Source organism: Microtus ochrogaster, chromosome 26, assembly GCF_000317375.1.
Source record: "Microtus ochrogaster isolate Prairie Vole_2 chromosome 26, MicOch1.0, whole genome shotgun sequence".
In the NCBI taxonomy this organism is placed as follows: Eukaryota; Metazoa; Chordata; class Mammalia; order Rodentia; family Cricetidae; genus Microtus; species Microtus ochrogaster.
The window spans coordinates 5,622,237-5,637,053 of NC_022025.1; positions in this window are offsets into that span (position 1 = coordinate 5,622,237).

Genomic DNA, 14,817 nt, shown 5'->3' on the forward strand with positions numbered 1-14,817 from the left:
TATTTTTTGGTTGAGAGGCTTCCTTCTATATATGTTTTGCTTTTATTGGTTAATAAATATAGAAGCTTTTTTAGTCTGTGATAGGGCAGGGTGGAGTTAGACAGGAAAATGAAACTGAATGAATGATTGGAGAAAGAAGGTCGAGTCAGTGAGAAGCCACGTAGCCACCACTGTAGACAGAAAAACCAGAGCCTTGCCAGTAAACCATAAGCTTCATGGTAAAGTATAGAATAATTGAAATGGGTTAATTTAAGAAAAGAGCTAGCTATCAATGTGTTTCAGTGACTGGCTAAGCAATGATTTAATTCTATATACTATATGTTTCTGTGTGATTATTTCTGGTCTGGGTGGCCAGGAAAGAATAAACAGATTGGCATCAATGTGGCCAACTATATCCACGTAAAACCTGAGAGAGCTTGGCTAAATTTCTAGACACAAAATAAACAGAGTTTAGCACACTTTCTTGTTAGCTACAATTTTTTCTTAATTTGCTCACAGCAAGCAGGGACACTGTGGCTCCTTTGAGAGAGGAGCAGTAAAAACGGTGCAATTTCTTTAAGAAACAGCAGTTTCCTGGTTCATGCTACCGGCACGAACTCTGGCTCTTTCAGGAGACCAAGCACTTGAACGCGGTTTGTGGGCAGTGTGCTGAAAATTACTTGGTGGCAGCATGGTCCAACTGATTACCAGAGTTGAAGTGCTGAGCATGGCTCCCACCCAGCAGCCTCAGAGGCAGTGAATGGACTTCTGCCATTGTGGACTGCTCAGAGACAGAAGGCAAAGCAATGTTAGTCCTAGTCATGCTGCTTTGCATTTTAAAAAGCGATCCTGGTCAGAAAAGGATTACAGATACGCAATAAAGACAGATTGAGATAAGAACAAAGACCTCTAAATGGGTCACAGTGTTGGATAATGCATGTAGGCTTGGGAGAGAGAAGAAAAAGAATATAGATCATTATAAAAAGAAGTAAGTGGTTTTTAAAAAAAAAACACAAAGTCTTTAAAGAGTGAGCTTGTAGAAAAAGTAATATATTAAGAAAAACAAGCCACATAAAGATGGAATGTACAGAAAGAGTCTGGGTTATGTATGCTATTGTGTTTTCTTTGAACTTTTTGACTGTGAAAGAGCTAAGTACAGAGAGACATTTCATTGTATGAACTGCTAAACTAAACCAACATATATGCTTTAAAGGCGTTTTGACTTCAAAATTTCTGTCTAAGGATTTGTTGCTTTGAAAGAGGTTCTTCTTTTGTTTCAACAGAGGATGAGTACTTGTGGATTGCTTCCAGACTATTTGATGGACCAAGACCTCGAAAGAGGTTGCTGTGAACACCCCCAAAATATTACTTTGCCAATCAAAAATAAGGAAGCAGTTTGGCAAGAACTATGCCCAAATTCCCAAATATTGTTTATAAAAATTTGTTTATGTCGAAAAGAAGATATGCTATAGAGATTTGCATTCGTATGAATCTTGGTTTATTGATACAAATTTAAGATCAATTCATATATACATACATACATATATATACATATATATATATATATATATACACACACACATATGTTCTTGGTTATTTAAAACCAAGAACTGTGTTTGTGCAGCTCATTTAAAAATATAATGGATAATTAAGAAAGACAGGCTAATAGTCATTTTTAATAGTCAAGCTTGTAGTCATATTTGTTAGGTTCTCTAGATGTACAGAGATGTATTTCAGATGTATAGATATTCTTTAAATCTTTCAAAAAACTATAGAATATGGCATTTAAAATGTTTTAAGAACTTAGGACTTTTCATGACAGTGAAACACATCTGCTCCTGGCAGCACCAATTTACTTCAAGAGGATGATGGGCATCAAAAAGGCTTCCCATGGAGTTTGTTAACCATTTCGGCAAGAAACTGCTCTTGCCTAAACTGCATAACTGGACTTTCAGGACCCACAGAAAAATGACTCTGAACTTGCCTTAAGAAGGTGAGACAGGGTGGTGGCGCACGCCTTTAATCCCAGCACTCGGGAGGCAGAGGCAGGCGGATCTCTGTGAGTTCGAGACCAGCCTGGTCTACAAGAGCTAGTTCCAGGACAGGCTCCAAAGCCGCAGAGAAACCCTGTCTCGAAAAAAAAAAAAAAAAAAAACAAGAAGGTGAGACAGTCCTTTGGAGTTCCTGCTTCATGAAAGAGTCTGTGAGGCATTCTGCATGGCATAGGAGAAAGTGACTGAACTGTCTTTGAAATTTCCTGCTTCATGGAAAAGTCTGCCAGATACTATGGTTCAGTAGGCTGAAAATGGGTTCCCACAACAATACAGAAGAACTTTGGATGACTGTCTAGGCAGAAAGATGCCTCTGTCAATTCTAGAGTTTTGGAAGTTGCTTACAATGCATTTCCTGTTTACTTGGATAATATTATATCCTCTGGAGTCTTTGATGGAGTTGAATAATAGTTATAGTTTTCCTAAGTTATGATAAAAGATAAAGTAGATATTAATATTGTAACTATAATTTTTGCTTGATAACTCTTTTGTTGTATGTAATTTTACTATGTTAAAGTTAAAACCTTCCTTCTTATTTAGATAGAAAGGGGGAGATAACATGGGAAGTCCTTCTGTATATGTGTTGTTTTTATTGATTAATGAATAAAGATGCTGCCTTGATTTGTGATCTGGCAGAGTAGAACTTGACAGGAAAACTAAACAGAATGCTGGGAGAAAGAAGGCAGAGTCACTGAGAATCCATGTAGCTACTACTGGAGATAGATGCACTGGAACCTTGCCAAGTTATTTCTATAAAGGGAACGGGAACTTAGTTGCATCCTTAGACTTTTGTTTTAGGTAGGAACCAACTACTTCCCTATTTCAGGAGCAGGAGGTCTGGCAACTAGCCACACCTGTTGACAATAGCCTCTAGAGAGTAGAACTCTCTGATTTACAACTAGGTGGGAACTTTTTTGAGGTAAAAGTACAATAACCTTGCTCCAAGCTCCCTGCAATGACAATAATGAACTAAAGCTATGAAACCGTAAGCCAGCCCCAATTAAAGGTTTTCCTGTCTATGAGTTGTCTCTTCACAGCAATAGAAACCCTAAGATAAAATACATATTTATTTTGAAATAGTTTAGAGTCTTACAAAGATGTTATTACAGTACAGAGAACTGTGTTACTGTGTCACCAAGCAACCCTCATGGGTTGTGTCTTTGGTACCCATGGTACAGTATAATGTCAAGTGAAAACAGTCATGGAAAATTACACAATACCCCACACACATTGTGTACCAAGATGATTGTACCATTGGTACAATCCTACTAAGACACAATCAGTGTACGTAGGGTTTTGGGCAACTTTTTCACATTTTCGCGAATCTTTTTAACTGTTGCTGTGGTGGAAATACAGACATACTCTAGTACGCCAAGTCTCCTTCTCTCACTTACAGGAATGCCCAGCTCCTTCCACCTACCATGCCAAAGTCTGGTGATCCTTGCGTCATTTTGTCATTAGAAGAATGGTATTGCATGGAGCCATACAGTGCAGGTCCACTAGAGATTGTTTTTACCATTGTGCCCAAAAGACCAGAACAAAATAACACACATATCATTGCTTCTCATTACTGCTATCAAGTAGTTCAAATTCTATATGTACCAAATGTTTGTTAACTATTCACATTTTTGTAAAAGATTTTGTTTATTCTAGTTTTGAGCTGCTATATACATAGGTACGCATTTCTGTAGAGTCATAAGTTTTCATTTCCCAAAGGAGAGTTTCCCGGAAGTATGACTGCCAGGCCATGTGCTGTTAATTGTTTAATTTGTACCAGGCTGCAGACCCATTCCCACAATGACTGTGTAGTTTTAGATGCTTATCAGTCTATTAGAAATCCAGTTTCTCTAATTGTTCATCAATTGTTTTGTGCATTGTTGATTTTATCTTTCATTATGGGAGTACAAAATTGGTGGATTATCTTACTTCAGTTGTTTTTAAATCTTTCTCTTAACTTTCCTATAATTTTCTAATTAATATCTATAGATTGCCTAGTTGCTTTTCATTTCAATCCTCTTGGTTCTTGGTACAATGAGTGGCAAATAGACAGCCAGGCCATCTCACATATGGTGGGATAGGCCCACGGACCATTGAGGACTTATTTTAGTTGCGTTCCCATCTCAGAAAGATAAGGGAGAACATCACCTTCTTTCTGCAATAAGCTTAAGTCCCATGTGGTTTTTGCTGACATTGAAGGATTCGAGGGCTTTACTACTATTGATGGAAAAGTGATTTCAGCTCTTCACTGGGTCTTCACCAAAGGCACCTTTTTTTTTTTATTGAGAAAAAAAAAATTCCGCCTCCTCCCAGCCTCCCACTCCTCCCGCCCTCCCCCCACTCCTCTCCCCCTCCCTCTCAAGTCTGAAGAGCAGTCAGGGTTCCCTGCCCTGTGGAAAGTCCAAAGTCCTCCCCCCTCCATCCTGGTCTAGAAAGGTGAACGTCCAAACTGGCTAGGCCCCCACAAAGCCAGAACAAGAAGTAGGATCAAAACCCAGTGCCATTGTCCTTGGCTTCTCAGCAACCCTCATTGTTCGCCATATTCAGAGAGTCCGGGTTTATCCCCTGCTTTTTTCAGTCCCAATCCAGCTGGCCTTGGTGAGCTCCCAATAGATCAGCCCCACTGTCTCCGTGGGTGGGTGCACCCCTCTTGGTCCTGACTTTCTTGCTCATCTCCTCCCTCCTTCTGTTCCTCATTGGGACTTTGGGAGCTCAGTCCAGTGTTCCAGTGTGGGTCTCTGTCTCTATCTCCATCCATCGCCAGATGAAGGTTCTATGGTGATATGCAAAATATTCATCAGTATGGCTATAGGATAGGATCATTTCAGGTTCCCTGTCCTCAGCTGCCCCAGGAACTAACTGGGGACCTCGCCTTGGGCACCTGGAAGCCCCTCTAGGTCCAAGTCTCTTCCCAACCCTAAGATGGCTCCTTTAATTAAGATATGTGCTTCCCTGCTCCCCTATCCAACCTTTCTGTATCCCAATCATCCCGTTGCCCCAAGTTCTCCCCATCCTACCCTTCTCACTTTTTTCTCCCCTTCTCCCCTTACCCCCCTCCCACCCCACCCTTAAGATCCCGATTTTTTGCCTGGCAATCTTGTCTACTTCCCCTACCCAGGAGGATAGCTATATGCTTTTCTTTGGGTTCACCTTCTTATTTAGCTTCTTTAGGATATCAAAATATAGATTCACTGACCTTTATTTGTAGCTAGATCATGCTCAACCTCCTTAGCGATCAGGGAAATGCAAATCAAAACAACTTTGAGATATCTTACACCTGTCAGAATGGCTAAAATCAAAAACACCAATGATAGCCTCTACTGGAGAGGTTGTGGAGGAAGGGGTTCCCTCATCCACTGCTGGTGGGAATGCAAACTTGTGCAACCACTTTGGAAAGCAGTGTGGTGGTTTCTCAGGAAATTCGGGATCAACCTACCCCTGGACCCAGCAATACCACTCTTGGGAGTATACCCAAGAGATGCCCGATCATATAACAAGGGCATTTGTTCAACTATGTTCATAGCAGAATTATTTGTAATAGCCAGAACCTGGAAACAACCTAGATGCCCTTCAATGGAAGAATGGATGAAGAAAGTGTGGAATATATACACTTTAGAGTATTACTCAAGCGGTAAAAAACAATGACTTCTCAAATTTTGCATGCAAATGGATGGAAATAGAAAATACTATCCTGAGTGAGGTAACCCAGACCCAAAAAGATGAACATGGGATGTACTCACCCAAAGGCACCTTTATACTGTAGTATCCCTTAGACACTTGAAACTTCTAACTTGAACTATTTATATATTTCAGTTTCTCATAGTTCTTTTTACATCTAATATGCAAAGTCTTAACTGGATTATCTGGAGGTAAGGGGGAAGTGTATCTACTACATACCTGAAGTAGAATTTGTGAACTTACCATAGTCTTGCTACTCCTAACTGGAAGTGTACACACTGGCAAGGGCATGTGCTGGCAATTCATAGCAGCTCCACTAGGTAAAGTGAGGACAAATAGTCTATGCTTACTCTTGCAGCAAGTGGTTGGTGTGCGATTTGAACAGTCCCAGGATTTAGTAACCTCTGTGGCTCCAGACACCACACGTGCCATGTGTCCTGATGGCTTACCAGCAGTCCAGATACTTAGCCTCGGGCATTTGTGGGAACAAAATATCTCTCCAAGCTTTTCCTTTTAGTCCTTAAAACTGATTTCAGAAAATGTCTAGGTTTTATACCATGGTTCTGTACTGTCTATATATAGACAAACGTAGCTGTATATGTCTGTACTTATGTAGATGTTTCTAGATATTCCTTATTTCAACCTTCTCAGTAAATACTTCTTCCTACAAATTTCTTTCATATGTATACATAAAAGTCCTTTTCCAAGGAAATTGATGATAGAAATTTAAGCACTCTTTTCTTTTGTCTGTACTTAATATTTTACAATTCATGTGCAACCACCGAAGTGTGGAGCTGCAGCTTTTCTTAGTAGTGGGCTCTCTGCTCTCCTGGGACTGACTTTCCCTCCCACCCCTACTGCATATTGCATTGTTTGCTGTGACGTGATGTTTGCTTTGACGCACCTGCTGCTACAATCCTTACATATTTTCTCATTGAGCAATTGACTCCGTTCCCCCCTACTGAACTTTTTTTTTCACTGTCCATCTTCTAACCCTCATACAGCCAAATTTAGGGATGTTACGATGGATGTCTGAGGGCTTTGTTCCTTTTCTCCTTTGAGTTGCCTCCTTTTCTGTCACTCCACTGCCCACCCCTAAATTCAACTTGTTTCTTAGACCTCAGAGTAATGCTACTCCTAGATCATTTGTACTGAAAACCAATCCAATCAAAAAACCATAATAAAGCTGCTTAGATTTTTCACATTATTTTTGAGTTCAGGTTATTTAAAGAATACTTCACTAATCCTCCTCAAAATCTCTTAGCATCTCATTTCATATATATATATGCCACAAAATATTAGGCCATATTTTATATGCCCGGGAAGCACAGGGTTATATATTTATAACTGACTCTCGTGTCTTCAGCTTGAATTCTGAGAAGAGTGACTCTGGGCTCAACATAATTCTCCTATAATGAAGTTCATTGGTTTATGTGTGCATGAGGAAGTGTGAACCAATGTAAATGAAGATTGGGGAGTCTGGCTGACACCCTGGCCTGCCAAGTTGCTAACAAATTTCCTTAAGCATGTATGTGTCTGCCTGTTCATAATTGGACAGAATTCTATGCTGACTGCATACAGCTGGACATCTATGTTGGGAAACAGATTAGTGGGCATTTATTACAAACATATGTGGTGACTTTCTGAGCAAAGTTTATTAGTTTTATTGAGGAATTTGAGTGTTAGAAAAATCACATGCTTATCAAACGGACAGAGAAGTCAAAATGAACACTGAGTGATGGACTTAGAGCCATCTAGCAAGGGAGCCAGATACTTGGCTGTCAAAGTATCATTTGTATATAAAAGGTATTTAGTATGACAACTATTCTCCATTGTCTGATCAGCCTAAACTCCTCTGAACAAATTTTACCAATATGTAGACTTTACTTATGGATTTCTAGGATATTCTCATAAAGGATCAATTAAATACAACGTTTTTTAATCAGGGAAGGCTTGAGTTATCACAAACAAGGTGACCATATCCGGTGTTGGAAGTGAGGCACTCTGGTGGGGTAGGGGTGACTTTTCTGTACTGATTGAATAGCTACAGCATTCTGGTGGGGTAGACGGACCTTTTCCATACTAACTGGATATCTACAGCCTTGGATCATGCCCTTCCTTGCTCTGGGCAGTGGAAATCAATCATACTGCCTTTGCAGTTTAAATTCCACTGCCATCAAATTCCTGTAGTTTTTTTTTTCCTCTGAGCAGAGGCCTGTACTTGCAGGGACCCTCAGAAGGTTGATAGTACACCACTGAGCAGGGCAGTCTCCAGTGGCTTTTGTTTCAAGAGAGCTGTGGTCATTTACTATACAGACAGTTGTCATAAGATCACGACACAATAGAAGCATAATAAAGACTTTCGGACTCTTACACTATTCATAAAAGGAATAGAGATAGGCAATATCTCACTTAAATAAGGAAAGAAAGAAAACTTTATAAGAAGAATTTTGCTGACCTAAAATTTGACATCAACTCTGAGAAACATACCAGTTACTTAAATTAAATTCGGTTTTCAGTACTCATGACACTAATCTATATGCCTTGATACTGTAATTTTCCAGGAGGTTGAAACACAGTGAACATCTTTGGATTAGTCAGGTCCATTCCCTGTTCACAGGGCTCCTGCCAAGGGACAGGAGAGGGATGAAGAGATAAGCCCGATTTTATTACTGTGCACAGGCACTGTAAGAGTGACAGGAGCAGTACTGAATGTTATTCTTAAAAGTCCTTCATAGGGTGTTGTTATACTAAATTGTCCCTATGCTTATTTAGCACATCAGAAATCATAACTCTCACATAAATTATGACAAAGTCTTTAATATATAATGCTTTGTTATAGACTAACTTTTTTTGAAACATCCGATCATATACCACAAATAGATTTTAATTGACTTGCCAAATAGAAAGACAGTATCAGTTAACTAACTTTATGGGACATAACTTTGAATCTTAAAAAATATTTTGCACTTGTAGAGTTTGCATCAATATAGTTTGATTCTATGATAATTTTCTTATATTTTCTTTTATGACTCTAGTTTTATTTAGTATCCAGAACTGAGAAAAACTGTCCAAAATATTTGTATTTTAGTTTAATTAAATATGTGATATTTCTTATTTAAAAATCAAAATATGAGGTTTTATAATCTCTCTCACTGTTCCTATCAAATAAGTACGTGGTTGCCATTTGCTTCTGCACAGCAGGGACCAGTCCATGTATGATGTAACGGCTAGAACATAACCCCATGTTGTCTAACATGGGTTATGATAGCAAATTCCTTTTACAATTTGTCCCACTGGTTCTTTGGATTTTTTTTTTCTTTTTGAATTCTGGACTCTGTTTACCAAATAGAAGTCTGCTTCCCTACAAAGCTCTTCAGCTACTAGTTACTGGGAAGTGCTCACTCAGCCCTATATGAGCAAACTTCCTAAACTCTACAGCAAAGCAGGCCCAGAAAAAAAGACTAAAATTTTATGAGATAGTGTTTTTATTATTGCAGAGAATATTTTAAATATAATTGTTAGCTATGGGTACTTCTATCTAAAATTTTCTTTGGAAAAGATAATTTCTCTCTCTTAAATCAAATCTCGGTCAGATTAGCGCCATAGAAATTTATTATTATTATTATTATTATTATTATTATTATTATTATTATTATTATTATTATTATTATTATTATTATTGGTTTGGAAATATATCATTTTTATTACTTTATAAATAATACTAATCAAAATTTCCACTTCCTCTCCTCCTCCCACTTCCCTCCCACTCCCCTATATACCCTCCCTCATCCCCCTCCAGTCCTGAGAGAGGGCAAGGTACCCTGCCCTATGGGAAGTCCAAGACCCTCCCCGCTACAACCAGGCCTAGGAAGATATGCATCCAAATAGACTAAGATCCCAAAAAGCCAGTACATACAGTAGAGACAAATTCCAGCACCATCATCGTTGGCTTCTCAGTCTGCCCCAATTGTAAGCCATATTCAGAGGGTCCATTTTGATCCCATGCTCGTTCAGTCCCAGTCCAGCTGGCTTTGGTGAGCTCCCATTAGCTCAGGCACACTGTCTCAGGGGGTGGACCAACCCCTCCCGGTCCTGACTTCCTTGGTCATCTTCTCCCTCCTTCTGCTCTTCAACTGAACCTTGGGGGCTCAGTCCAGTGCTCCAATGTGGGTCTCTGTATCTATCTCGATCTGTCACAGGACGAAGGTTCTATGGTGATATTCAAGATAGTCATCAGTCTGAATCAGTCTGTTCAGGCACCCTCTTCTCCACTGCCCAGGGTCCTAGCATGTAAGTCATAAGGCGGATTGGTATATAATTAAAGTAATGATAATTCCTCTATTTTCTACAGCTGACTCTATATTAACTTAAGTTCCAAGATCACTTTCACTCTAACAGATCTCTAGTGATCTGATGTCTTTAAAAAGTGGTAACAGCAAATCTAGGTCATAAAAGAAACTACTCTCTCCTTGAAACAAGCTTCAACTTTTCACAGGCGCTGAACTCCAAGGCGTGATTTTATTACTAGACCAAGGGGAAGCATCAATTTCAATAAAAAGAACTAACTATTCTATCATTTTGTATCTACAGATTTCCATGTTGTGACTTAATACTAATTTTTAAGAACATCTTCAGGATCTTTCAAAAGAATATAGCATCACCGCAAAGCATACTATGCCAAACAAGCAGGATGATCAGCAGGGCTGAAATTTATGTGAATTACAGACAAGTATGATTAATTATAAATCGCCAAATGTTTCAAGATACAGACTCAGTAGTGTTTACATAGGATCCACTTCTGAGTGAACCCATTAACTAAGCAGGTGTCATTACTTTACTGTGACCTGACTTACACTTGGCTTTGTTTATTGAATGGGTTCAGGGAATCCAGCATGATGATACACAAGGGCATACAAAGAAAAGGAAGCCTTACATACACTTCATATTATGATATCCTTGCAGGGGCGTTTCCCAGGAGATAATAAAAAATGGGTGTTCATTAGTTACAGAGAGGTAGAGAAAAATTACTTAAATGTAGTGATTTTAATCCTGTGAAGCTTAATTTTTTTTAACAAAATACATTGTAGCCTTTTACTCTGAAGCCAGTGACAAAATAAAAATGCAGAATGCAAAGCATAGATAAATTCACGTCAATAATTTTTAGTGGTGTTAGACAAGAATATGTTAATTTTATCACTAATTATGACAAGGTTAATTTGTGATATTCACTTATTCATTCTTTCAGCCATTCATTTATTTTATCCGTGTCATTGCAGACATCATAGATTACAATAAATATTCATGGTGCAGGAATGCCTTCAGTCTATTGGTGCTGCATTTTGCCTATGAATGGTGAATTTTAGAATAAGATGAAATAGCATCCTATACAATGACACAGGCCATAGTACTTTGATTCTTTCTTGACTTGCCCCTCTCTTCTTGGCAAAAGCTATTGTCTGCTATTAGATGGTTTTAACGTACTCTGATGCCCTCTTGCAGTATTCACGGGACAATAAAATATCATTTAAAATCAAACCAAATATTTTTTCCTTCTTTACTCCAAATATTTTTTTTCTTTTTGCAAATTTTTCTTCTTGCTGACTTTACTCTCTATCAATTTTTGTTTCCATCCATTTATTTGGCATCTTCATTTACCCTCGAGTGTCAAATATGCTCTTATTGCAAACACTTTGGACACTACCCTACTTTGTTGAGAACACTGTTTTGTTTTACAGGTCCTTACCAATCTTAGCCCTCTGTTTCCTGACGTAATCTATTTATAGTAGCTTTGAAGAGACTCTTTATCCGGTCAGTTTCTGACAAATATCTTTGATGTGCACAAAAGCAAGCCAAGAAAAATCCCAGCATGGATGTTGGAGGGAGTCACAAATTTCCACCCATAGCTGAGGAGCTATTGATGATTGTTTTCCAGAGTCAAGCATTAGTTCTCTTCATGAATGCAGCCACTGAGAGACTGTCCATGCTCAATAAAGCTGACCATATGATGCTACGAGTATGTTTTATTGTCATTGGTAAAGAAGCTGCTTTCAGTCAATGACTTAACAGAACATAGCCAGGCTCGAAAAGACATACAGAGAGAGTAATCAGAATCAGGGAAATGCCCTGTAGCCACCAGAGGAGAAAGATGCCCGCACACCAGTACTGGTAAACCATGAGCCTTATGGTAAAATATAAAATAATAGAAAAGGATTAATTTAAGATATAAGAGCTAGATAGCAATATGTCTAGGTGATTGGCCAAGCAGTGTTTTAATTAATTTTCTTTTTATTTTAATTAAATTTAACTAATTTTAATTAATATAGTTTCTCTGTGATTATTTCAGATCTGGGTTGCCAGGAACGAATGAGCAGCCTCTGCCAATAGCCTTACACCCATGCACAGACAGCATTAAGTGAACTCAGTAGTTTTTGTTTGTTTGTTTGCTTGTTTTTCAAAAGAGAATACATGAAGGGGAGAAGGGAAAGTTGATGAAAAATATGGACGAATTGGAGACAAGGCAAAGGTAGTTGATTTGTATGTAATTTTCAAATAATAAAACATAGTTTTGATATATTGTACACAATATCTTTCTTAAAATATTAAATTTTGCTCTACACTGACAACAAACTAATATAAAAGTATTGTGGGTTCAACTCAAGTGTCATATAAAAGGTACTTAAGTTGAGCCTAATTAACAGTGATAGGTATAAAACTATAATTGTGTCCTATACCAATACTTTCTCTTTCGTGGTTAAATGAGAGTATTATTTTTCATTCAGCCTTAAGGAAATACCCTCTTTCTCTGTTGCTTTAAATGGTTTTCCCCCTGGATTTTTTTGGTCTCATTTTCATGATTTTCTTCTTCCTATCATCATAAAATTCTGCATTTACTTTGCTTTTAATCTTCCGTAATCTCAGCATTTTCTTAACTTTACATCTGTAAAAATTTGAGGTTTACTCTGAGATACTGATGTAGTATAGTTTTTCCAAAAATACATTATGTGAAATTATTCTCTTTTCCCCTTCAATATCAGGAAACACCTGCTATACATGAGACATTTGAAGACAGCTGGAATACTGTTTGCAACCAGAAAGAGAAAGGATGAAGCTAAGACCCACCTCTTACGTTTTTAAAATGTCAAAATTGTATAGCATTGTTTTAAAATCACCGAACAAGCAGACCCTGAAATGCATAGCTGAACATATCACAGGGTTTGCCAACTTTTCTCAGGCTGTGTAATCAAGGACAATCTTAATGCAGAGAAAGAGAGGAGATTTTCCAGAGCATATTGCCTTTCAAGGAAACAAGGAAAATCATGATGGATCACAGCATAATTCAGTTTTCATTTGCAAGAATGACAGTACTGTGATGTTGCTCGTCAGTAGAATATGAATAAAAGTAATGGGCATATTTGCAATCCTAAAATGATTAGCTATTGAGGCTGGAGAGAAGATAGCCCAGTGGGTAAGAACACTTACTACTTTCGGAAAGGACCAGGGTTTAATTCAGACATCATGCTACCCACAACCCCCTTCTCAGGTGAATCTCTCACCACCTACAGGCCACAGTGGGTACATCATCCCAATAGTACACATAGAGACAAATACACACACACACACACACACACACACACACACACGTAAATAACATATTTTAAGAGGATCACCCATCTGTCTCTTATGTTCTTCCCCCCCCCTCCTTTTTTCTCTCCTATACATGGCTGTCACTGAATAATTCCAAAGCTTCAAATCACATGGAGGGAAAGTTGAGATTCCATAGTTCTTTATTCAGAGAATTTTTCAGAAACCCAGTGCCAACGAATGTTAAATAGCTGAAAATATAATTGGAAAATGCCCAGTCAAATATTTCAAGATTTTTTTAAATTAAAGGTTTGCTTAGTTTAATTTAAGGTCTGCCTTAAAAATATTTTGTGCTTTGATGACTAAATATTGCTCAGCTGTAGACAATGCATAAAGTACTAAATGGCTGTTATCCAATCATACTTTATTCATAAAGACAGGACAATATCCTAATTTTTCTTATACTCTATAATTTGCAGAACTATTCACAGTGTCACAGGGCTAACAATGAAGTATACAAAAGTAGCTATCTATTGTTTGTGGTGGAAAAACACATGACAAAACTGTCACCAACCATACAGCTGGGAGTTCAAAATTACCAGAAATAATTTTTTTAAAAATCAGAGCATTGGTGTCACTGAGCAAGGCTGCATAAATCTAATAATGCATGGAAAAAAAGGAGCAAAACAAGAAGAAGCTGGGTCACTCACCCAGCACAGGGGAAAGAGCAAGAAACATACATTAAGGAACTGGAGAGGCTGGAGAGGTTCTGATCCCAGTGAAAGTCACAATATTTTAATTACAATTGGTCAGCATAGAGGTAGAAAGTTTCTCACTTGTATGAAGTGAATCAGGTATCACAAAACCAAAGAAAGGGCAGAGCCAGCATGTATTCCTTTAACAAGACCAGCTCTTTAGAGAAGCCTAAGAAATCAAAATTCAGCTGGCTGAAAGTAGATGTATGTACAGACACCTGATCAATTTTAGTACTGCTATCATATTGCCAAAGAAAGAGAAAGGAATGCATTAATAAGGCATATCAAGATTCTGAAAGGGCTAATTTTTCTGTCTGGCAGACCTGTCCAGTGAGAGCATGTAAGACATACACACTCACAAAGGACTTTTAGAAATAAAGCAAAGGAAAACCAGCCTACAATTCACAATTCAAGAGAACCTAGACAGCAAAGAGGACCCTATACTACAAGGGAAGTACAAAAAGACAAGTTCTCTTGAATAAATTGGAATGGTGGGGATCATAGGAGAGAATAAAATGGGAGCAGATTGGAAGGGAGATGAGCAGAGAAAAATATATAGCTTAATAAAAACAATTAAAAAAGAATAAAATCATTGTTACAAACTAATCATAACTGGATCATCTCACTCTCTGGGAGTGTTAGGTGTTTTGTTCCCTTGTTGCTTTGTGTGAGGGAAGGGGGAAAGATGCCACTGGTGGTCCGGGATAATGGGAAAGATGCCACTGGTGGTCCGGGATAATGGGAAAGATGCCACTGGTGGTCCGGGATAATGG